The sequence below is a fragment of the Thunnus albacares genome, chromosome 20 (assembly GCF_914725855.1).
Source record: "Thunnus albacares chromosome 20, fThuAlb1.1, whole genome shotgun sequence".
In the NCBI taxonomy this organism is placed as follows: domain Eukaryota; kingdom Metazoa; phylum Chordata; class Actinopteri; order Scombriformes; family Scombridae; genus Thunnus; species Thunnus albacares.
In genome coordinates this window covers 7,052,615-7,078,828 of record NC_058125.1, presented here as the reverse complement: position 1 = coordinate 7,078,828, position 26,214 = coordinate 7,052,615, and the positions used below count along the sequence as shown (strand labels likewise).

General features: G+C 40.4%; 1 long non-coding RNA gene across 2 annotated transcripts in view; it reads right to left on the bottom strand.

The window, feature by feature from the left end:
• The window catches only part of LOC122971621, a 123,843-nt gene that overhangs the window by 31,870 nt on the left and 65,759 nt on the right, over nucleotides 1-26,214 (bottom strand). For both annotated transcript variants that reach the window (XR_006399533.1, XR_006399532.1), the window contains exon 6: nucleotides 6,230-6,335. This is a non-coding gene — a long non-coding RNA (uncharacterized LOC122971621). The remainder of the gene's footprint in view (nucleotides 1-6,229; nucleotides 6,336-26,214) is intronic.

The following is a 26,214-nucleotide window of genomic DNA, read 5'->3' as shown; positions in this document are numbered from 1 at the left end:
ATGGAAAAGTGCTTGATTGAGTTTAGAGAGGAATAATTCTTGAAGAATACTTCTGTCTTTATGTTGGTAGCTGTACAACACTTGGATGTTAGACCCCTTTTCACTTTGCTCTTGGAGACCAATCCGCATGACACAACGACCGAGGAGACCAATCAAATTTAAGCAAAACATAGGCAAAGATATAGGCATAGCACCTCCCTCAACCCCCCCTCATCATTCGCCCTTTCTCCTTACTTTCTCGCTCCCTCCATTCTCTCATCCTCTCATCTTTCAGACATCATCCATATGTCCATACATCATTTTCCATTAGTCAGCCACTCAATCCATCTATCAAAATCTCTAAATCTGTTATCTTCGTCCTCATCGCCCCCATCTCGCTCTGCAGTAAGGCTCAGCAGAGTGCCACCAGGCTCAGGGCAAACCTAATTTGGACTCTTAATTTCTGTCAGCCTTATTGGACACAGCTATGAGGAGGAGGAGGGGGGTCTGTGAGGCAGCCTAGAGCAAGAAGAAGAAGCAGTGCAAAATATTCTTTTTAAAAACCCATTTTATTCTTTTCTCCCTATTTTTCTTCCTCTCTCATCGTCCTTGTCTTCATTTTTCTTTATTGTCCCCCCCTTTTCTCTCTAAATATCTTTGCATGCCTCCCTCTCGAGATGCTGCCCCCCCCCCTCTCTTCTCCTCTCACTCTAATTAATTCTGCTGTGAATTAATTACCAGGGGGAATCTTCCCAAAACAGAAGAGAAGAGCGAGTAATAGGGAGGGGATCTGCATTAATCACCCCTCTATTCCTCAGCAAAAAAATAGAAAAGCTTGAAACAAAAGAGGCCACGAAATGAAAGAACAACACAACAATAACACGATAAACAAAATTGTTTACTTCGCCCTCACCTCCACTGTTGAAACCCCGTGGGGATGTGATTAGGAAAACAGAGCTCTTTCTCTCCCTCTTTTTTTTCTTTTTTGGTTTTTCCTGCCCCTCCTTGCTCCGCTCATTCCTCTTTGATGAAGTTGTGGGAGTTCAGAGGAAAGCGGCGCGGCTGGGATATCACCCGAGCACAAAGCACCATGGGAAGAGCAAACTTTGGCTCATCTGAGCAGAGGGCCGGGAAGGGAAGGGTGTCTGTGTTCGTGCTGTGACGGCTCTCTGTGCATGCTTATACTCAGGAGTGCTGTCATACCCGGCTGATTAAAACTTCAAAAGTGAAAGATGTGAAGTTAAAACCGTTCACTGATATGTTACCTCATGCCAGATCACTTCCCCATGTCCCTTCACCTCTGCATGCTAATCAAGATGTTTATTAGCAAAAAACACAAAGGCTTGTCAAACTTCAGGGGGTCTAGCAAACCATTACTCAATCCTGCTTATGCACATGTTGTCAAGGTAACCCAGACTCCCAGAAAGAGTAACAACGAGGGGATATGATGTCAGGAGGGAGAAACCTGATTCGCCAACTCGTCTATGTCGAACAATATCGTACTTTTAAAAAAAAAAATTTGGACAACTCAATTCTCAGCTTGGGTGGGAGACAGAGGACGTTTTCATGCTTTTTCTCCCACATGGGTGGCATGTGAGCAAAATCCCTGTCTGTGTGTGTTTATGTGTGTGTTGGGGCGGAGGGGGGAGGGGGGGGGGGGTCACTAGTCACACTCACAATAAAGATGTCATCAAACCAAGCTTAGCTCCCCTCCCCACAGATACATGTCCACACAGCAAACTCGCCAGACCCACCCAGCCCAAACACACATGCATTCACACACTCTGACTCCACGCCACGCCAAGCCGACATCACCAACACAATAGCTCTTCCCCTGCAATAAAAGGGGGCTTTGAATGAAATCCTACGCTGTGGTGCACCACATAGGAAGTCTCCTGACCCGTTGTCAGAAGGAATAAAACTTGTCTGTTGAGATATCTTGAAGCATTCTATGCAATAGCACAGGACTGCTACCTCCCTCTCTGCTCTTATTGAAAGGTACAATGACACCTTCAGTTTGCTTCAAACTCACATGAGTCACTGGCAGCTTGTTTATTAGAATTCCATCTAGTTAAGAAAATATGAAAAAATAGTCGAATATGAGCATCCGTCCAGACTGCGGTTTTCCCTCAGTTCATTTTGTTATGATCAGCTTTCCAAGCTTGAGTAACTGCTGGCTATCAGAAGTCAACATCCGTCTCCTCATACCCATAAAATTCAGTGATTTGGGGTTTGTTTTCTTTTGTTGGTTCAGATTACAATTGTAATGAACCTCACTGCAGTTTGCTTGCCAGTGGAGTGAAACCCGCATTTTTCAGTCAACACTTATTTTGTATGGACCCCAGTTCAAATGGCATCATTCTCACCTGGCCAAATGCAACACACTAATGGAGTAAATGCTCCAGGGATGGAATAAAGGACTCCAAACACTTGATTTCAATCTGCTCTAAAGGGCATGACGCTCTCTCATATGGCACCTCCTCACAACCAGACACCTCCCTGCTACCAAACCAAACTGCAAACATTTTTAACTCGCTGCAGCAGAGACAAAATAAGTGGCCAATTATAATGATATAACAGAAGCAAAACCTTGTTATGGTTCATGTTTGTGAGGTGATACTAGCTAAGGATAAATAAGGTTCAAAAGGGTTTTGGATGAAGAGTTTCTGTGGGGAAAAAATGCCAAAATGTTGCCAGCATATTACAGTAAATGACACTGCATGGGAATAAAAAATGCAGACATGTTACATAACTTCTGGTAAAGTTTGTACTTTAACTCCAGCCTGCTTCAAAAGGGTAATCATGTTTTGCTGCGCTGGGCTCAGTGAGAGGGACAACTGTTGTTGGAGCATGTCTGTGCACCACCAAATCATACAGAGTAGTGGATGTTTTCTTATATAAATGTAGAAATTTTAGCATGAACTCCACCAGTAGGGAACTCTGACAATCCCATTATTTACAGACTTTTGGCATTGTTACTACATGTCTTAAGCATGCCATGATGTTAATTTCACAATAAATTGGGCTTGTGAGCAGTACCATACACACTCTCTATAAAATAAGACTTTTACAGACTTTTTTTGTATGTTGTGAAAGTTTTTTTACACCCAGAAAAGGTCAACGTTCTAAGGATATGAGAACCATGTTCATAGGATGTTCTATACCTTAGTATTGCCAAACATTATACAGACAGTGTTCAATGGAAAACCTTTCATGGATTCTGCCAGATTGTTTTTCTCATTTCCATTCGAGATGGACATCAGGGAGATGGCTGTTAACTGGAAAGAGTATGTAGTGCTGATTCCACCGGTAAATATACGACATCCGTGTGTTCTGGTTTGACTGAATTATTACTCTTAGAAAAAGAGGTTCAGTATTTCAAAAGCAAATGCATCAATCAGGTGTTAGGATACAAAGCGTTAGGCTACAAAGGCAATACAACCCCAGACTATAGCACTACAAAACACAAGACCACAGATTTCTCAGACTGTAGCCATCTGTCATTTCGGACACACTTTACCACACTCAGTGACGCTTTTCTCTGGTCTTTTGCGAGGTGGCTTGAATGCGTCTCAGCTTAGTCTGGGCTCCTGTCCTCCACACAGAGGCCTATCAACGCCATTTGGAAGCGAGGATGATCGATGAGCTACTGCGTCATTCCCCAGAGCGTGCTCCGTCAGAACCGTCACCATGTGCCTCGTGCCAAGCCCGCTGACATCCAAAGACAATGTGATGCATCAGTCATCGAGCCAGATTTCTCCCCCGGACTAGAGGATCTGAGCCCAAGTTAGAGGGTGGTACATTTTCCTCTGCTCTAATCCCATCTCCAGCCATGAACTGTCAGTTACTATCCCAACCAAAGCTGCATAGAAACCAAAGCCTTGTGTATTTCATCCCAAAGCCAGGCCTGTCTAATTTAGCCCACTTTATCACTTCAGTAATCAGACCAATGCTCCCACAAAGAACAACGTGTCCCGTTCCTTCCAGATTTACGCCAACAACCGATCCAGTCCAGTGTCTCTTACTGAGGCTCAGCTCTTGAGCCAGTGGAGACCAAGATGTTTCTATATCATGTCCAGGGAACCTCTGCTGTCTCAGTCTTCAGCTGGCACCAGCAGCTTGTGGGGAGGGGTAATGGAGGAACTGGGGTTGCAGGAGCTGCAGGATGAGAGACATCCACACAAATGCAAACCAGATGGAGGGATAGATGGATGGATGAGTAGGGAGGAGAGCCTGAGTCATCCTCTCTCTTTCAGCCTTCCACTCATTCTGTTTCTTTCTGTGGAGACTCTGATGTAGGTTGTGTATGCCTGTATACTGTGTGTGGTATTAAACAACTGGTAATTTCAACTCGACTTGATTGGTCGAAGATGCGATCTAGCTTTGTGGCTAGCTAACCAAGATGACAAATGGAATTGGTTAAACTAACCAGCAATCTGTTTGTTCTTTATTCTTGTACACAACTTTGCAGAAAACTCTCAAAACCACATGCATTAGTAACCTTTGTGCAAAAGCTGCGCTGCACCTCAAACTTTCTGCATCAGCATCATCCCTGTTATTATTATTCCTAAAAGTTCAGGGTATGCTTGAAACAAATTAGTTCTGAATAGCCACACTGGAAGGCGGGGCAAACAGCCTGCTGTCAGAGAGAAAGATGAGATGCGATGAACAGTACAATTGAGGATAATAGCGCAGACTCTCAGACAGATATTCATGATGTTGCCTTCGGTTGTATCCAAAAGTGACAAAAATAGTTATGAACACTGGAGAAAGAGATTTCAAGAGGAGATCAAATCTTGAATACAACTGGTCAATTTCTGTGTGAAGTGTTTGTTGGATTGTTGGTTTTGGAAGAGTACCAAAATTGTCTGATGCTTTTAGTGTAAAGGTGTTACAGCTGAACTGACTCAGCTTAGTTGAAAACAGAGGTGTGTCTTGTGCAATCAGACTACGGTCGTTCACGCCAATTAGTAATTTCATTTGTCTGTTTCCTTTGCATGTATGGATATTATCAAATCCTATTTTTTTTAAATAGTTGAGCTACTCAACAGTCTTTCCATGTACCCCCTGCTAACTGCAGAAGTTCTCAATTAAGACAAGTATCCCTGGTTGGAAATCACTGACACTAATGACAGCCAACTCTCATAATAGAGTTAAGCTTTATGAGGTGATTCTGAGATGCCCTAAAAAGGCCACCATACACTTGTATGTAACCAATATTTTTATATATTTATATATCACATATTGTATTTTTTTCCCGTCTCTAAATATTAAAATTGTGCAAAGTCAGATCCAGAGACTCTGAGCTGACATGCCATTTGTACTCCAACACTCCACATACGTCAACATTTCCATGACAACAAGTAAATCTTGCGTCATTCATCTGAGACAAATGTCATAGTTCTGGCAGTTGCTGCATTGAGGACAACAAGACACAACAATGAATAGAAAGCCAAATCACTGACTCGACTGACACTTGGGGAGACGCCTAATTGCACTCAAGACCTCAATGATATATTATGACTGAAATGTGCTTCAAACAAAAGCATATGTGCATGTTTTGTCATTATTACTGCACGTATATGTCTTTTCAACATTGCTGTCAGTTCATGTTCAGATTGGCTATCACTCCAGTTGCAAATGAAATAAAAAAAAGAGATATGAGTAGTGATTACAGCATGAACGCCTGTGGTGTGAATTGTCATACTTTCCCTCTCCTATGTCCTCTTTCAGCTTCTGACACAGTTACTTTCCACTCTTTTTCCATCCAGAGAGGGTGGTAGAAGGCAGACAGAAGGCAGGTACTGAACAAAGTCGCTCCGTCACACCCTCTCCATCCTACTAAATCTATCAGCGCACAGGCCAGGAGAGGCCGAGGACTTCACAAGCGTCCACATACAAGACCATACTCTTCAGCGAAAAGTAAAACATGGAGTGACGGAGAGAGAGAGAGAGAGAGGCTGCAATGAAAGAGAAAAAGTGAAAAATAACAAGAAACATGACAGCTCTGATGTCATTCACCATTAGAAGCCATTAGTGGTTTTGAATGTTCCATTGAGTGTTTTCAAGTCAGTTTAGTGTGGGTGAAAGCTCATTGACATCTTACTATCACCCCATAAGTAACTTCACACACACTTGTGTGGATGTTTAGTGGTAAATTGGGAGTAATGAAGCAAAAGTGGGGTCACAGTAGCTCTTTGAGCTTTCACTACAACTACAAAATCACTCATATATATACACACATACGTACATACACAGGCCATCACTCCATCACCACCTTGCAGTCAATGGTATGACGTCATCAGCAGTGGCCCAACTTGTTTTTCCCTTGGCAGTTAGGCTGAGGTGGTGCTGACCTGAGGAATGAAAGATGAAAGAGGGAGAGTGAAAAGAGGGATGAGGAAGGCCACAGTGACCTGTCACCACCGCACTATTTCCAACCACTGGATCACTCTTGATTTCTCCTTTCTTTCCATACAGCTCACCTTTGTTGTTCTCTCATCCTGTTATGTGCCACTTTGAACTTTGTGTATTTTGATCTTTTACTGTCTTTATCAGCTAATTCTCTCTGCGCAAGCATTATGCACCAAGGCCTGCTCTGTCAACGTCATTCCTCTGGAATTTGAAATAAATAAAAAAAAAAGATAATTGCTGTACTTTTCATTTCAATTCATGCTGTGGTCTGAAAAAGGGGAATGTAAGCTTCGGCTCAAATTGCATCTGACTGGCCAGTGGGGATGCTCATCCCTGCTTTCTTTCATCACTACCAGTCTCCGGACAATCATGGCCGCTTACATGGATCATTTGAGGTAATTGAGGTGCAGAGTGGACAAAAAAATCAAACTTAGCATGGACAACAACAATAAATTGTTGGGGAGTGTGGCTTGATTTGCGCTCTTTGGCGTTCATGCTTCTTGTGCTTTAATGATGTCTTTGTGCTAAAACGATGGCGCTGCAGAACAGGCCAGCTATCCAAAACTGGATGCTAAAGTAATGTCCAATTGGTTTTTACCACTCACTATTCTGCCAATGGGACTATAGCACCACCATTTTCCCAGACTGCTAGTACTATGAAAAATACATTAATATGATCAAGTAACATACTGTATGTTTTGACATATAAGACTTTCATCCTCTTGATAGGGATCATCAATCCAAACCACTGGATTGTTATCAGCGCCAATACTGATCTTATTAAGCAGATCAGGTATCAGCCAGACATCAGTGAACCGAATTGGATGAAGCTAATGGTGGTGAGCTAATTGTGATGCATAAACCAACTACAGATACTAAACCTTCACTTATGGCATGCGCTTTACAATACAAGTGCTGACTATGTCTTTTGCGGATATAGCTAACGTTACCAAAAATTTAGATGTAGATAATTTGAAACATAACGTGGATGAAATGCTCTTTATTATATGTTTAACAAAACTGCATAAAGGAGAACAGCTCAGAAAACGAGAACTGGCGTCACATCTTATTCACGACAAGCCTTTAGAGCAAAGTTTAAAAAACACCATGTAACATTAGCTTAAAAGGTTGGTTTTGGTTGATGAAGAGATGTTGAAGCATTATATTAAGTATTGTAATGACACAATTTCATAAACTTTCTAGGACCAATATGATTAAATTTGCAGAAGCCTAGAAAGGATGTTGGTTTAAACTTGGAAGAATGATCTTACTGTAATAAGTCCACACAGGGAGCTTTGCCGATTTTAAATAAGGGGAAAAAAAGCACCAGTATTGGATTGCTATGCTGTATCAACCACCATTGATATCAGAATCAGTACTGGGGGAAAAAGTCGAATTGGTGTGTTCCTACTTTTTGGTAATTGATGTCATTTTCAATATATTATGTCTCCTTATCTTAAAAACTGTGTGGCACCCCAACAGTGTAATAAATGCTTGAAAACTTAATGGCCAATTGTATCAAAAAGACTCAATTTATTTAAATTTAGGTAGATCAAAGGTGCTGGTGGGTTAATTAAACTTTGATTTTACCTTGTGCCACAGCACAATCTATCTAAAATGATAGCTGGGTAAAAGATAGTCTGTAGCACAGAAGCGAGAAATTCATGAAGGGGCACCTCTACAATTGCTGCCACTATATGAGCACGGGGGGGGGGGCAGATGTGGGTCACCTTGGGCCCCAGATTCTCTTCCAGAACCAGCACCGAGACCAGAGCAAACAGAGCAGAGCGGAGCCCGGCAGATATACAAGCTGCCTGCCAGGACCGCAGCCCAGCCAGAGAGCTTTATAGGAGCTGGGTCTGGTTATAATAGGAGGGAGAGGGAGGATAGAGGGGTGGAGGAGTTGAACAGCGGGGGTTATGTTTCCATGCCCCTGTGTGAGTGTGGATGATCCAAAACCCCATGTCTGTAAATGTCAGAGTTAGGAAGCAGAATCCAAGAATGAAATCTCTATAAGCTGTCCTGTAAGAAGCAGTAAACCTAGACCGGAGTGGAACTGAGATCTTTATCGAACTATAGACCAACAAATTCTGCTGCACAGGCACCGCCAGAGCAGCACAGGGCTATACGGTGGCAGATGTTGTGCAAGTCCTCCTTCATTCTGCTATCCTCCATTTACCTTCCATTAGTGCTGAAAACAGTTCTTTCTTTTATGCAGTTAATGAGTGTCGATATTGTGAAAGAAAACTCTTCTACATCTATTTAACAGACCGATAGATGTAGCTTGACAGCACAGAGATTACAACTTAATATTTCCAGTCTCCCAGTCAAGGAAAACAGGCCATCTAACTTGGCTTTTTTGACCTTTGTGGGACCATTTGGCATGAAACATGCACTGATTCCACAGTTACTTAAGACATTACCTTCTGAGCGTTTCATACAGAATGTGACGCATGAGGATATGGCGACAAAGATATTTGCCAAGAGAAACATGAGATTTATCGTATTACTCAACAAATACAATAAGAACAGATGAGTCATTTGTTACTGTTGAGTTTGGATACTGTAGGTCACATCTCAAAACAGCAGTGCGATGCAGTGTACAGTGGAAATCTCTCTTCAGAGCACCAGCTTCTGGTTCTCATTACTCGGAGGGAAGAGTATCTGTTCTGTATGCCCTGCACTGTTAAGAGCTTAGCACATTTTATGCAATCTGAGCATCTAACACTGACTTAAACATACAGCATAGAAAAGAGTTGTCAAAACTGGTATAAAAGGTTTTTCATTGAGGGGTCTCAGGTGATATACAGCAGCAATGTTGGAGTTCCTAACCTTCTGAGCAATAGTGAATATGAATTGCAATTAGATTCTTACAACTTGCTCTTTTCAAGTAATTAATCAGATTTTTTTTTCTGATACAGTCATATAGATTTTGTGATGATAATATTAGATTGTTGTTTACATAATAACACCTGATCTGCCCACCTCTTTCCAGTGTTTTGCCCAAATCATTCTGGATAGAATAATGAGAAACAACAAAAACTACACTAAAAAACGAATTGATACTTAAAAGTGGAGTTTTTATCACTAGTAATGCTATGGAGCATGTTTTTATGAACAGGTCCCCATTCTGTTTTTATCTTGTACATACACAGGAAGACGCACATATGTATGTGCATAAGCATGCAGCGACTCAGTACATTTTCTATTTCATGCCATTCAACAGATTGACAGATGGTTGAGGTAGAGCGCCAAGAAAGAAATTTGTAGTAGTAATTTGCCAGCAAAGGCAGGGAGGAAAACAGCAAGAGCAGACATGGATGTAAACAAAGCAAGTTTCAAAATACTCAAAACAAGCATCAAAGTTCATTTTTGGCCCAGGAAATAGTAGTTTGACAAAACAATCTTGATTCAAAGTTTACTGGCTAGCTTTTTTTTTTGGAGCTTTTATCTGTATCACATGTATGGCAACACATCTTAATCAACGAAGGGAGTTTGCTCAGTTGACCTTCAGTTGGAATTGTTTCAGCAATTATTTTGGTGAGTACAATGTTATCTAAGAACACACTAAAAGCATATATCATAGACTAAAACCTAAAAACATATAGCATAGAAAATACATACTAAAAATCAATCTGCAACTGCAATCTATCATCTGCATTTTTGTATTTGATAGGCCATCGAAGAGGTATAGATAGTAGGGGTGGGGGAAAAAATAGATTCTTAGATGCATCGCGATGCGGATGTGGACAATTCTTCATCTTTTCACAAATGTCAAAAATCAATTTTCTAAAAGTTAGTTAATAACGTGATGTTGGAACTCAACTGCGAGGGCAGTGCAGCACCCAGACAGTCCACAGTGCATACACGCTGGAGTTATCTTGCGTTTCATCTTCAAAATAGGCAGAGACTAATGTTAGCAGAGCGGAGCAGCAAACTCCAGCAGTAACAAACGAGACCAGCTGACCAACACACACTGCAGCATTAAACAATTTAAACCAACTCTGAGGTGAAGAAAATAAGTCTGTGCTCAGTTTTTCACCTCAAAAACTCTGCGGTCACTCAGCGTCTTGGACAACGATGGCTTTCCCCGGAGCTAGTGGTGCAACACAGCAGCTGCTCTCCACTGCTGGAGACATGACATTAATAACACAGCAGAGCACTCCAACTCCTTCTCATTGTGTTGTTATCATACAGGCAGGAGACTGTAAGATGCTTTCAAATCAATTCATTCATTAATCGCAGTTAACTTTTTAAAATAAAAAGTTAAAGTATGGCACACAGTATAGTGGAGCAAGAGACTGAAAATTGTGCCCCCTTTTTCTGTTCATTCAGTCGAGAATGATTGACTCCAAAGAATCGGAATCGAATCGTGAGATTCCCAAAGATTCCCACCCCTAATAGATAGACACCCACTGCTACTATCATACTATTTTCAGGTTCCAATATTTTAAACAAAACCCCAAAATATACCTCAGATGCTTGCTAAACAAAGAGCAGAGAAAGAAACGTGCAAAGAGAGGAAAGCAGAGGTTGGGATGTGGAGGACCCTGCAGCAGTTTAGGAAGGGAGAAGCAAGGAGAACAAACAGCATGAGGTAAAACAGGGTCAGACTGAGAGTTTATTTCAATGTCTACATCTATTTACTGTATGAGGACTGCAATGATTCTGCTGGCGTTCAGCTGGATGTAATATAGTGATCAAAATGACATGATGGTTTATAATGTAAACCAGACTTCAGAAAAAAACCTCAGCAAAAAGCTTTCACATAAGAAGAACTAAATATTGTATACCGGAGAAATATGAAATTTGGGAAAGAATCGAGAGAAGTGATTATTAAAAACACAAGGAACCACACCAGAGAGGAGAGTGGGCAATCAAAAATATTTCATAAAAGCAACCCTTTGAAACTGCAGTTTATGAAGATGACGTTGGATTAGACAGTCTAAATTTCTATAGATGTCTAAAGATGTGACTCTAAGTGGTGACCGACAAAATCTTTCCTACTCTGCATCTATCCAGTAACCAACTTCTTCCTGTACTCTAACAACCAAAGAAAACATGTTTCCTGTCAAAGGTTATAGACATAAATTCATGTCCTCGCAGACTGCTACCAGTTTCCATTTACGCAATTCATCTTTGAACTTTCTGATAAACAGCAAGAAAATTCCACTGCTGTGTCAGACCTGCTGTATATGGGTTTTCACATTAACGGTTTACTGCGCTAAGATTAGATCCTTTGGGTACTCCATCATTTTAAGGGTACTAAGATTTGTAGCATCTATTATGCAGTCAATTTCACATATCTCATCAAGTCAGATTTAGTTAGAGAAACTGCGTCAATACTTTACGGCATGAAAGAACTTTGCTTTATAACAGAAAAAAAGAAAGAAGGCTCTGTCATAGCAGTGCAAACACAACTAAAGGTTTCAGGATTCCTGGCAATAGAGTTGCAAAGTGAGAGAGTTATTTCAGGTGCCTGTGGTTCCTGAAGTTATAGTCCTATTCATTGTCTCCATGATGTTCAGTGACTCACGGTTAGAGCAATTTTATTACTTCACTGGCATGAAACCCACCAGGTTGAATAATCAGTTAAAAAAAGACTGACAACTCTGCTAGAAAATATCTGTTTCTCTGATAAGAATTTGATGGTATATCCTGTCGCAGTGCATGAATTTCTGTTAAGTGTAGGGTTAAAGGCTTGCAGACACTAAAAATTACGCTGTTGAGAAACTGATAATACAGTCTGCAGCTTAAACAAATTCACTTTCAGATTCTGGAATCATTTTGGTTACATTTGGCAACTCTGGCGCTGTGCTTTGTTCACAACTGCTCCAATGAAGTGTTCTGAATTTGTGACAGCTCTGATTGGCACCTCTGACTGGCTTATTCTCCATAGCAACTGTGACCAAGGCTGACGAGTATTAAAGTATTTAGAGCCATTCACTATGCTAAACTATCATAAAAAAAACATGAAGTTGAAACAATCTACAGGACGGGTTCACAATATTTCAAGTACATGTGACTAACTCAGACTGCTGAAGCCTCATATAAGCTTCAGATAAACTTTTAAATGCATTTTTACACAAATGACTGTGTGAACACTAGATTTTGGCCCCCATCACTTACTTACATTGACATTTGAATATGAACACCTGACTGTTGTTTTAAGACACACTTGAAAAATTGTGAACCTATCCTATAGCATTGTTACATTATCCAGGCGCCTCCTGTGTTTCTATGTTGAGTAAGATTGAGGGTATTACTTAAAAGAAAAAAATTTTAATGGGGCTTTGGAGTGGGAAAAGTCAGTGGTTAGTTGTTTTACAAAAATACTACTGGAATGAGATAGACCAGTCTTATTAAACCTTATTTCATTTGTTTACCGTAATTATAACAGCAGTTACAGCACAGATGTAATAAATAGCACTTTGAATAAAATAAAAACTCACAAATACAAAAGCAAATGAGTGTATGCACACACTAATAGAAAAAATACACACATAAACACAAGGTCCAGCTGGACACATAAATGCATTTTTTTGGGCTAATGGCTCACGTGGCTGGTGGTTAAGTGGGCAGGCGTCTCTATCACCCCCAGCAGTGTCTGAGGAAAGACCCCAACCACCACCTCCTCTCCTCAGCCAAACCACCAGCAGCCTCAGGAGAGGGAGAATATTAATGTCTGTGTGTGTGAGTGTGTGTGTATGTTGGGTTCGCATCTACACTTAGTTAAAAGGCTTCCAGCACCTCTAACACTCCCTTCCTCTGAGCCAAGCCCCAACCACAACAAACATTGCAACATGCTGCATGTTTGGATCTCACTCCTCCTAAAGATGTTCATTTTTTTCCTCTCAAGGGTGAAACAGAGTTACATAGACCATCTGCTGCCATGCAAGTTAGATAACATTCCTAGTGGGACTCAACCCCCGGCGATCCTAAACTCAGCCAGAAGATGACATGCCAAGCTGCAGTGTGTGTGTGTGTGTGTGTGTGTGTGTGTGTGTGTGTGTGTGAGTTTGTGGGAGAGAGAGACAGTGACAGCGGGAATGTGATGGGGTTTGTGTATTGTCAATCACTGTTGTAGTTAATCGGCTTGATCAGTCACTTACTTGGGAGATTTGCGGCCTATACAGTAGCTGCCAGGAAAAATCCAAAGTAACACACACAGACAAACATATACATACATACAGCAATGTTTATTATCCCACATACAAACACACAAATCCTCCCTCGACATCATTCTGACATAAGACTTCTTCTGCTATCACTTAACAGTCATTTGGCTCGACCAATCTAATCTCAGACATTTGCTCTAAACTAGCCATCTGGCTACATCTTTGAGACCAAAAGCTTGTCACCACCTCCACAAAAGACCTTTAATCTTGCTTTGGCCTGCAACTCCACCCTCAAAACACAATTTTCCCTCTGTGCCTCTTTCTTCGTAAACTCAGTTATGTGAGACAATCTGTGGTCAAATATACAATCAAATCCTTTGGCTCTGGGTAAGGCAGGTTATCTAATTATCGGCGGTGTTTGGAAAGCTCCTTTTGTATGTCTCTTCCTGTGCAATTCCAGCAATGTAGAGGATGGACGTCCTTTGAAATGATGCTGCATTTTTAGCACACCTGTATTTCAGTTTTGGGACCACAAATAATTCTTAAAGGCCAAATGACAGCAACATTTAAAACAGTAAAATTCTGGTTAACCTTGGCATACAAATTTGACCACTGACATAGCTATGTTGTACCATCCACTCTATTTTACTTCCAGCTGTTAGCAGTATAAACTACTTCACAAAAGAGGAATGGTTTGCTGACAGTTATGAGACAGAAGCAGATGGTGCAAATACATTATTTTAATGAACTGTGTGAACTGTTTGTGACTGAGCTAACAAGCTTACTAACCTGCTTGAAGAGCTTTTTATCCTCCTTCAATTTCTCAAGAGGCTCAGAGAGTTATTGTAACTGACTAGCGCTGGCATGTTCCTGGCTTGCTAGCGTGTTAGCTATTAGCTCGCCAACAGTAGTTCATCAACTCTAGCCGTGCGAGTAGTCCCTACATCACCAAGCTTACAGCACTGCCTTTTTCACAAGAAAAATTTGCTGCGTCACCCTCTGATGTGACCGGGCATTAACTCTGAACTTATTTGGTGGAACTCACCAAGCCGTTTTTTTCACTCTGAGGATATATGTACAAAATTGAAGCTGAATGAAACCTGCACACCAACAAATGAATGACAGTTCCTTTTAAAATTGCAAGAAATGTGATTTTTTTTTAAATGAGTCTTTTATTTATTTGCTGGAGTATGTGTTTCTGAACTAATATTTAGTTATAAATATACAGGATAATGTGTTCAACTGTCATAAAAATGTATCCTGTCCCAAACAAACATTCAGATTAGCTATACAGTATATGCTAAATCCCAACTGTGTTAACAAATCCTCTTTTTTCTTGCCCAACTGAAGGGTTCACATATTTTTTACACACAAAATTAATGCCTTGAATGGCATTAATATCACATTCAGAGATTGAGCATCTGCTTTAGTTAACTTGACTCAACAGAGGTCGCCTCAGCTTGGTCCAGCGGTGTGAAAACATCCTACATGTGGTACTACAGTTGCATTTGTCCTAATTATGTTAACTGCAATGCAGCTTTCTCTGACCGCAGCACCAAAGGTTTACAGGGCTCTCATTATACACTTAGCTTATACTGTAAACCAGGAAACAAGGAGCCAGTAAGCTGCTGCTCCAAAACCACACCACTTCCTAGTGTGTTTAAAAAGCACTTTGTTCTATTTCTTTGTTGTCCACTGTGATCACTGTCATACAATCAAATGAATGTTTGATTAGTTTGCCAACTGGCACACATGCACAATCAAAATTGTGTTGTAATATTGTCAACTCTACATTTGCAATCGTTTTGATTCGGTTTGATGTTTTGCCGATGGTTACATTACATGATACCTTAGCCATTTCAAATTCCACATTTAAAGTACACCCATGTATTAATGGTCACAGCTGTCTTATGATCACAGATATAACATAAATACATATGACAGATACATAAAAGAGTTGCCAGGTATAGTTTATACCTTGTTAAGACCTATTTAGAGACTTCCAGAACATAGCAATGGACTGGTTGTGAAAATACAACACATTGCAGCTTATACATATTGTACCAATCCTGTTGGGCTTAAAATGTGCCATAAAAAATAATTTTGAGGATAGTTTCTGAGCCTTATAACACTGCGAGTGCATATAGTTGTAGTGGTGATTGTCCCCACAGGAATGGAACGCCCAGCCTTGGCAGTGTTAGGGCTTTACTGTTGTTCGCTGACTTGTGCAAGACAAAAATGAATGCTAAGGTATACATTGAATCATAGTTTCCAGGTGTATAGAATATACAGTAGCTTATCAGGATCCCAACTGCTTTAGTACCACTGATAAGGAATGAATAAAAACTTAATGATGATAAAAAGTAACAAACTGGCAGAATGTTTGTCTGTACAGATCACAGAGCCAAGGCCTTGCATTAGTAGAATTAGAGGGTATTTGAGAGCGGCTCAGGCTAAGCCAAGAGTATTGGGTATACTGCTGAAGATTATAACCCGGCCTGCAGCCCTCGGCAGTCCTGTTTCCAGCCCATTTCTGCAAAAGATCATAGTCTATTGGCTGAATACCGCTGCACTAAGTGCCATGGAGGGAGAGAGTCATACTCAGCCAAGTCCACTGGTCCACTGGCAACAGAGGCTGGCAGTAGAAAGTCCCAGCTCCATAGTTTAAACAGCCAACAGTAGATGATTGGCCTGGCAAAACAGACCCACTCTGCCTAGCAAAACACATGGCAGTGCTTATGTTCTTAACCCTTACTCAGGCCCTACACTGAAACATAGCTCATACATACAGCAGCAAAGAACAGTTGAAGGCTCAGACCATTGTCCCTTTTGTCCATACAGTCAATTTATGATGGTTTCTTCAAAACATTTGTTTGTGTTATGCTAGAGGCTGGAAAAGTAGACCTGGAATCAAACAGATGGTTAAAATCTGATCACCTGGGAGAGTCTGAAAAGGCAATCAGAAGGGCTCTTCCAGCTCACAGCAACTAGTTTCAAGTTGTTTCTGAGCACAGCACACAATGCTCATCTCCACTGGAGCTGCTTACTCTGTTCTAAATTCTGGTCAATTTTAAGTTGCACACATTAAAAACTGTAGACTGTATAAAATTAATCTCTACTATAAAACACTGCCTGTATCTTGACATGTCCAACATAGTTCAAGCAATCACGTATGATCTAATGTCAGCAAGAGATGAACGAGCTGTAGCTTAAAGGCCAACTTTCACCACAGATTTGCTGAATTTATGTGGTTTTGCGCCAATCTCATCCAGAGAAATCAAGATTTACTGCCTTTTAAGCTGTTCAACAGAGAATCACCTGCATGATATATTCATGGCGTGAGGGATTAGGTAAAACAGTATGAAACAGGGTGACAAAATAAATAGAAAAAGCTGTAAAAATTAGAGGAGAAACATTACACCAGCTGATTTATCCATATAAAACATAAGGAATGGTTTGATGAGCATTAAAATGAGGTGAAATATATGCTTTGGCCTTTATAACCAAATTGAACACCTACAGAGGAGGTATGAACAACCTGTCATACAGCGCTCTCCACCGCCATTATCAAAACACCAAATGAGGGAATATCTTTTGGAAGTTCACAGACTTGGACAATCTGTGCCAAGGAGCATTCAAGCTTTTCTGGAGGGACACACCCTAAGAAAATACCTTATGTTGGTTTTTCCTTTAATTTGGCAACCAGCCTTTCACTGGGGCATTACACACACAGATACGTATATACAGTACCATAGACTGTACAAAAACATAAACTACCTCTGTGATGTTGCCCATAGGTTTCTGAAGTGACGTTCCAAAACTTGGATTTATTTAGCCACCATCCTACCAGTAAGTGGAGCAAGGAAGTCCAACTTCGTGCAAAGAGGCGGTTGCCTTGGTAGATTTGCAACTGCCACTGGGATAGGCTGATATTCCTTGTTTATTGAGTGGACACATTTCTTTGTTTAAGTTCTAATACCTCCCCAAGGAAACACTCATTCTCATAATTGCCACCAAGGCAAATTAAGAAGTAAAATTATATTATTAAGATTACAATGGAATTATAATAAATGGAATTTAGTTGGATCTGAATTTTTGCAGCGTTTAAACAAACTAAACACTAACAAATTGGCCTTACCACTCAGCCGTGGAGGTTGCAGTTTGGATAAGATGATTGCAGTTGCATTTACCGTTGTTTGCCAAGAGAGGTTGTTTATGGTTTTACGTACATTACTTAATGCCATTTTATTTTGCCAAAGATTGGAGGGAGCTAACACTACAATTTGTGGCCAAAAGTCATTCTATGTGTTTGTTCCTTATATGTGCTGAGACTAATCAGTTATGGCTATGGATTACTGTTTGAATATCAATATTGATGGAACCTTTGACTCATTGATGAAATATTTTCATAATGACAACATTACAGAGAAGGGGGTAAAACGGACAGTTTAGTTTATGGAAACATAATCAGAAGTAGAATAAATCCAACGCATGAATGCATTCTGCTTTGCAATCGATCTGTCATCTGAAAGGAATGGACTTCCATCTGAGAGCAACACATTCAACAAATTAAGCTTGATGCGGGGGTGAAAGCGACAGGTTTTTGAAGAAAATATTTTTTTTATTATTAAACCTTCATTTAACCAAGAGAGTCCCACTGAGATTACAAGATCGCTTTTTCAAGGGAGCCCTGGCCAAGATAGCAGCAATACAGTGTTTCAATAAAATGTTCCCATCTAAACCATGGTCTTCCAGCATCAATCAATTCTAGCACACAACTCTTCACCTCTGCCTGAACTGTGACCGTAACCGAAGAGACCTGCTCCCACATAAAGCTTTACATATAGTACAGAGTCCACGTTCTAAGTGCAAAGACATAAACATATACAAACAAGTCAGCAAACAAAGCGCTGAGAATGTGGTCCAAACCTCAAGCCCCCAAACCTCAGAACTTAAGGCTTGCACATGGCCTTAACATCTCTTAACATGTCGTCCTGAGAGGAGAGTGAGAGAGTGAGTGCCAGAGAGCAAGAGACAGCTGGACTGACAGGAAGGCAAATTGGACAAAAAAAAATAAAATCCCCTAAAACCGACTGTTACACAGAAGGAAGAAAAGGGCACAAGTAGAGGTGTAAGAATAGATAGATCTGTGTTCCTTGCAGCCTGTTTCTGTGTGTTTTCGGTGCTGGATGGAAGGGATCAGATTGCAGCTCTGAGCCCCGCCAGCCAGATTTCTTGGAGCGCCTGACGCCACGTTCTGCCAGGATTGTGTCAATAATCTGAGGCAGTGGACTCCTTCCACCTCTCAACCCACTGCCTGTTTATCAGCCCTGCCAACCACACACACACACACGTGCACACACAATTCAGCTAGTGCACAAACATACGGAGAGACATACTCATACATAAGCTTGCTTGTGTGTGTTCATACTGTATACAAACACAACCGGTGACATGTTTTCACTGTCATTTCTACATAAATTAGATAAGGAAATGCAGAAATGCATACAGTAGAGTCTGTACTTTCCTTCCCTCGGAGAGAATTGTTGAACTCGCTAGCATGTTTAGAGCACATATGGCTCATAATTCAATACTACACATTTGGTGTTGAAGATTTGCCGTAAATTAAATTGCACAGATGTAGTCATTGTAAATTATAGTCGGTTGCATGTGTTTACATAACCCCCCATTTACTCTGTTCATATTTATATCCTTTTTTTTTCTTTCATGTATCCTATTACTTCTTGCTGCTGCAATAACTATATTTCTCAAAGGAGATAATTAAAGTTTCATCTAATCTAATCTCATCAAATCTAAAAGCCTTATTTTACCCCATGCGGCACCCCGGCTCCCTGTCCAAGTGGAATTGTTTGGAAAAAGTTAGAGTTTTGCCATTTTTTTCATCTGCCAGAAGTTATGAGGAATAGTCTGGCTGGTTAAGATACAGCAAAGTTTTATGTAACAATATACTAATCTGCTCAGCTGTATAACATTGAGAGAAGAACCTCCTGCAGTAGTTATGAAAGAGAGATGCTAAGTAAATGCATGAATGGGGACTTATTCAATAATACACATTTGGTGTTTCAGATTTAACTGTAATGGTAGAAGAGCTATTCATGCAATCAGTACAGCGGGACTGTGCAAAGGTACACACTAGAAGCTGTGAATTCCTAGATAATGTTAGATTGTATTACATAAGATCCACAGAGAGGCTAATTTGAGATCCTGCAAAATTCTCTCACACCCTGTTTCTCTCTGATCACTGAGGACTGAAAGAGGCCGCAGCAGGCCAAAATCTGGTCACGGCAAACATCCAATATGAACCAGAGGGAGAGGAAATGCTGAATAACTCGAATAATAATAATACTCTATTTCTCACTCACTTTCCCTCCTTTCATTTTTCTCCTTTCTCTCTCACCCATTCTGTCTCCACTCCCATTTTTTTTGTCTTCGCTTCAAAACTGTCATAATGCATTAGTCTGAGTTCTGCACCCACTTTTGAGTGGCACCCATAGAAAGTCACACTTGATTAGCTAAAAAACCAAGGACAAAGACATCCAAGTATTGGATTTGATATAACAGCAATTTCTGGGAGGTGTGGTGCAGAAACACCTTCGCAATGAACAATTAGCAACAAAGACGGAGACACAAATCAAAAAGACGAAGAGTCTACAGACACGATTGCAGGCCTGTAGTTATCCAGCATTGCTTTGAGCTAAATACTAAGAGTAGCCTGCTAATGTAGCCACAATTACAATATTAACATGCTGAGGTTTAGCAGTTTCTGTATGTTTACCATGTTGACCATCTGAACTGAGTATGTTAGCATGTTAACGTTTGCTATTTAGGGTTTGCTGTTTAGCGCTTTCATTCAGAACCACAAATGCCAATCACATTTTGGGGATAGTAAAAAGATCAGGGGATCACCAAAGTCATTTAGATTAAATCCTCAGAGGACCATGAATGTCTGTGCAAAATTTCATGTCAGTCCATCCCATGGTTATCAAGATATTTCAGTCTGAACCAACACAGTGGACTGAAAGACTGGCAATGCCATCTATAGAGCCACGCTGCTAGCATGGCTCAAAGTACCATCTTACAGATTACCTCCTCAGTCTGTCTCCCAAAGTTTGCGCTTTCTTTTTCTCCATCTAACTCTTAGTCTTATTTCTCATTCTACTTCTTTACTGTTTAAACTGTGAAAGGAAATAATGCTGTTAAAAGCACAAACACAGAATCGAATGGTAACAAGCTGAAGCTGTAGTTATGATTCATCCTTGCCGAGACATCTGGATCAAGGCGGCAGATGGGATGGCGGGTGGGGACACAGCCCCTTGGACCAAAGCCTGCTGTCAGGTCCTCACGCATGGAAGGGAAGTCACATTTAGCCCCAGGTCCTCTGGACTGCTCTGGTCCTCTCTTAGCTCAATCATATACATTATATTAGGTAATACGCTAATTTAGAGATACAGTAATTCAAAACAACAGGGGGAAACAACTGGAGAACAGAATGAGTAGGGTGTCACAGTAGTAACAGTGACAGTCGGAGAAGTACATGGGAGAGACAAATGCTCTAATGCAGTGTTATATATCTAATTTAATATGACATCTAGTATTAACAAGTCATTTCGTCTAAAAACTGTTTTTGATATAATAATGGACAAGTTATTGCCAATGAAATGATATAATACCACATGTTTCCAAAGCTCTTTTACTTATTTCAAGAATTTTGAAGCAAAACACGTCAAAGCAAGAAAGATTATGGCATCCACCAGAATCAAGATAATGGCCATGATTCAAGGAAGTTCCTGAAACAATCTGACTTTCATTGGCAACAAGTATAATAATCTCACTCTACTTGCAGTTTTCTTTCACTTGTTAAAAGAAAAATTGCTTGTTTTTGTTGTTTTAAGAAAAGATATGAAGTCTGTGGTCTTGATGGCTATTTTGCGCTGTACAAGTGCCCACACATTTGAAGAACTTGTACACCCTTGCAAATGGAGAGCAGACTGCTATCCAAACCTCAATCCCCAGACCTCAGCTTACACTTGGCCTTACGTTTATCTTAACACACCATTCTAAGATGGGAACGGAAGACGAAGGAGTATGAAGGACAGAATAAGAAAATCGAAAAGTTATCAAACAATGAGAGTCAGAATAAATTAAAATTAAGAGGAAATGTGGCTTGATATTGGCCAACACTTGTGTCAAGATCTCAAGCTAGGGCCAATCAACGCACATTCCACATCCTGAATATCCCCAGTTTTAGTTAGGCTGAGGAGCCCTACTCAAACTCCAATCCCAGCCCAGCTGCAGTCCTGGCTCCTAATTTCAGAGTATTTTGGCTCTGTGTATATGACAGGGTATAATGAACAGACAACTCGCTCTGTGTTTGACCATCCAGACCCTGGTCTACAACACTCAAGTGCAGATTTATACAATCAATCATAGAGTACATTCAATTATACAACAGTGCAGATTTACTGCAGGAGATTCAAGTGATATATCTGATGCAATTCTCTAGTATTTATAGTATCTCTAGTATTTTCCTTGGAAGATACCTCGTGGATTGGTTGCCAGTTGATTACAAGGCTGATACAACCGTTCACACTGACATTTACCCCTGTTCACTTTCATGAGTTTTTAATTTATCTAACCCACAATACATATCCTTGGACTGCGGGTGGAAACTGTTTGTCAAAAAAAAAAAAAACCAATAGAATTAGTCATTTCAATGAATGTCCAAAAACTACAAATGTTTACATTCAAGTGACAACGCCCTCTAGTGGCAGTAGGAATTTTGACTCTAGCTCCTATCAGCAGCAAAGGAGAAAATAGTGACATTGTCATAGAGAGAGCTAATCGCTACCTGTTAATGACAGTCAACATTGATTTCTTTTGTCATTGTGATCATTCCCTAAACTTAACCAAGAAGTTATTTTAACCCAAACCATGCTGTTTCCCTAAACCTAAAGTAAATTTTGTGATTAAATGTAACCAAATTTTAAACATAGAAGTGTCTTTTTATTAACTGTTTAGGAAGGCATCGACAAACAATGTCATTTTGCCAAAAGGGGCATCAGGTCAGAAAACACTTTTATGTGTCATTCTGGAGGGCATCTACAAGAGATGTATGTTGTTGTTTTATTTGGGGACTGGTTGGGAGAAGCCCCAGCCATACATGAATATTCTTTATAATGTATGCAAATGCAACAAGTTTGACAATTATGTTCAAGTGTCTTCGTCGTCGAGAAGAGTGGATTTTTTGGCTGAGAGGACTAAAAGTCACCACCAATCTACTTTTCTATAGAGTTACCACAAAGACGCTAATTTATATGAGAGAAAACCAGAGCTGCAGATTGTCAGACCAGTGGCTGAAATGGTCGCCAGACTGAACTTGATAATTTGACACTGACCCATTCCCATTAACAGCAAACAGATTTCTTCCCAAGACCTTGCTCTTCTCTGAGAGAGGTTGACATCCCAGTTTCAGTCTTAGTTTCAGTTTAAGTACAAGATTTAATCTAATTGCCATCTCAATTTCCATCTCCAGTCCCTAAGTAAGGTCCGGTTCCACCCCTAACTCCAAACTGGAGCTCCATCTGTATCTCCACTCCCAGTTCCAGCCTTAATCCGAGTCTCAGTTCCAGCTCCTGTGCCGAGCTCCAGAGTATCCAAACCCCAGGGAGAGACCAGGCCTGGGGTGGGCCCACTGTTTGCCGGCATCTGGATCTAATCAAGGGTGTTTGTCGTCGGGAATTGAATCAAATTAAGAAGTTTAATATTTAATGCGACACCAGATGGAAGCGGAGAGGGGAAAGAGGCCCTGCGGTCAGCACTAATATCCCCTTCTGAAGAGCCATGCTGCATTCCTGGAGGGAGAGCCGCTGGAAATATGTACACACACACACACACACACACACACACACACACAGATTTAAGCACATGCACACAAAAAGGTCCACACACACAAACACAATTAGTGCATCGACACTGGCAAATGCATTGCTATATGTGTTGCAGGTACAACAAATAAAGCAATGACAGAATAACAAGAATTCCACAAGCTAGCCTGTCAGTCACAATGACAGAGGGTGAGATAGACAGTGCAAAACACACACAAACACACTCTTGCTGAGCCCTGATGACAAGTAAAAAATGACAGAACAAAACTATAAGCTCATGTATGAATAACTAATATTTCTGAATACTCACATGTTACTGTACATTCTTCCTATATGCCTCATTAACAGAAGATATAGGATTCGTCGCTCAGAATCCAGGCACTCACATGACGTATCGCTCTGTAAATCTCTCCTTAATTTGACGCTTAGACATCAGTACACTCTGGGTATTCTTGTTTTGTGAAATCTGGATATAAATCTTTCTGACATCAGTTCAAAAAGTCTCCACAATGTCTTTTAATATAAATTTTTACCATGTCATTATATATTGGGCGTGTGCAATTTCATGCTTATTTAGGTTGACATTAAATTCCTTGAGACTTCTATGGCTCCAGTACGCAAGGATAAAGTCTTAACCATAGTTGATTTGATTTCCCTCATTTGTTACTGCTGTATTTATTGAGTTTTGATGTGCTTTTTTGTCTTTTCAGATTGAGAGATCTTTATGAGACCCTCTGGGGTCTATAAAACTAAACTAGACCTGACCTAAACTCAATCAAATTAAAGTAAACTACATTTGTTGTATACCTACAAAGGCTTAAGGCTTGGAGCTGCTCGCTATAATCCTGTGGTCTCCCACCGTCATAAAATAACTTGTGAGGTACTTCAGGGCTCTGCCACTGATTATGTATCATACTGCTGTTGGGAGGTTGGATTTCACATCAACTGTAGATCTACAACTGGGGGTAAAATGGAGGCAGTTCGGTTAAAAATGGAAGGGAAAAAAAAAAAAATATGCTGATGATTTTTCCAATAAGATGAACAGCATGGATGGTTTAGAGGCGGGATGATCTTGGCTGTCACACAGCAGAATGCAAACATTGTAAAAGTAACCCAAGTGTTTGTGTCAGACCTGCCAACGCTCTCGTTTTTCCTTGGTTTCTCATTTATTTGCATCCCCCTCTCCTGCTGTACTCTCGTTATGTTGTTTCTCCTGGGAAACTCCTCCACATGTCCCTAAACCTTTAATTATGAATAATCGTCATATACACAGCTCCATAAGTTCTGTATGTTTGTCTGATGTTATCCAAGTTGCCAGATCGTATATGAAACACAATCTACACACGACATACAGTTTCAACCCATCTGTCACCACAACCTGATTCAAAGGGCGTGTGTACAGCTGCTGTCTGCACAGGCAGTCTGTCCTCCTGTCCTCTGTCCTCCTCCCTCTGCCGCTGATGTCCTTCCCTGCTGCTGGTAGAGAGGAGGGGCTGGTGTGTCTCAGCCAGCAGCTAAGTTTACAAGAATTTGCCAAATTTTAAGATGCGTGGCAAACTCAGACAAACAGTTAGGCTACATACAGACAGCTTTCTTGTTACTAGCTTAACCAGCGTGCTGTGGTTGTGTAAAACATGCCGATGGTGGAATGGGTCACTGTGGGCAAAACAGATGCCCCCCCCCCCCCCCAGTTCAGTCCAGGATGAATACACTGAGGACAACTTTATATTGGTCTATAAACTTTTGGATTTGAATGGTTGAGTGATTTGTCCACAGTGAACAATTGTGCCTCTTGGCGTGGATTAAATCACTACCGCCGCACACCAACACAATGCTGTGTTTATATCTCTATGAATTGTGGCTGTATGTTGATATTTTGTACAAACTGGTGTCATACTTTGATTTATAATAAACGGCTGTTTTGTATTGGTGGTACTAATAAAAACTGTAAGCAAACATAATTTTGTCTCATTTTTAATGCTGCTGATTAGCAGCATACAAAATGTCCTAATTAGCAATGGAAAATATGACTAAAGTTTTTGAAAGTGCTAATAATTAGGGTTGAACAGATACACACAAACTTAACAGTACTAAACTTTATTCCAAGGTTTAAAATGCACCCGCTAGTACCAAGATTTTGAGTTATGATAATGTAATTATTACTGTGGAAAGCAGTAATAGAGTAAAAAAGAGCAATTATTGCTTTGATTTAAAGGTCAAATTAGATTAATATGCTTTTAATACTTCTTTGCTCATTACTTTCGTTTTTTTCAAACAATTACAATAAATCCAGGAATTTATTAGAAAACACTGTTGTCTAATAAGTTTGAGAGACTCAAAAAAATGAACTCTTTGTATGTTTGTAACCTTGCATCACGAGGATCCACTGTCATGATTTGATTTAACTTGTCTCTGTGTGTAACCAATTACTGTGTGCAAATAAACAAAACAAGCAGTATGACTGAATGATTTGTGCATGAACTTTACTTTTATTTATTATCATGAACTCTATTATCCCGCTTTACCTATACAGTGGCCACTTGTCAACAAAATGCTATCAAATATGGAACAACATCAGCATATAAGGCGTGATCACTTTAATTTTTATTCATTTATTTATCGTTAAGGGAAGAAACCTTGCTGCAAAGATGTCTGGCATATAAGCATACCCAGCAGGCTTTGGATAGAATGCATGGGCTACTATTTATACAATCCTGGAGATTTTTTTGTGTCCTAATGATTCTTGGTTTTAGGATTTATGTCAGCATGACATAGTCCATACAATCAAAATCTGTTTT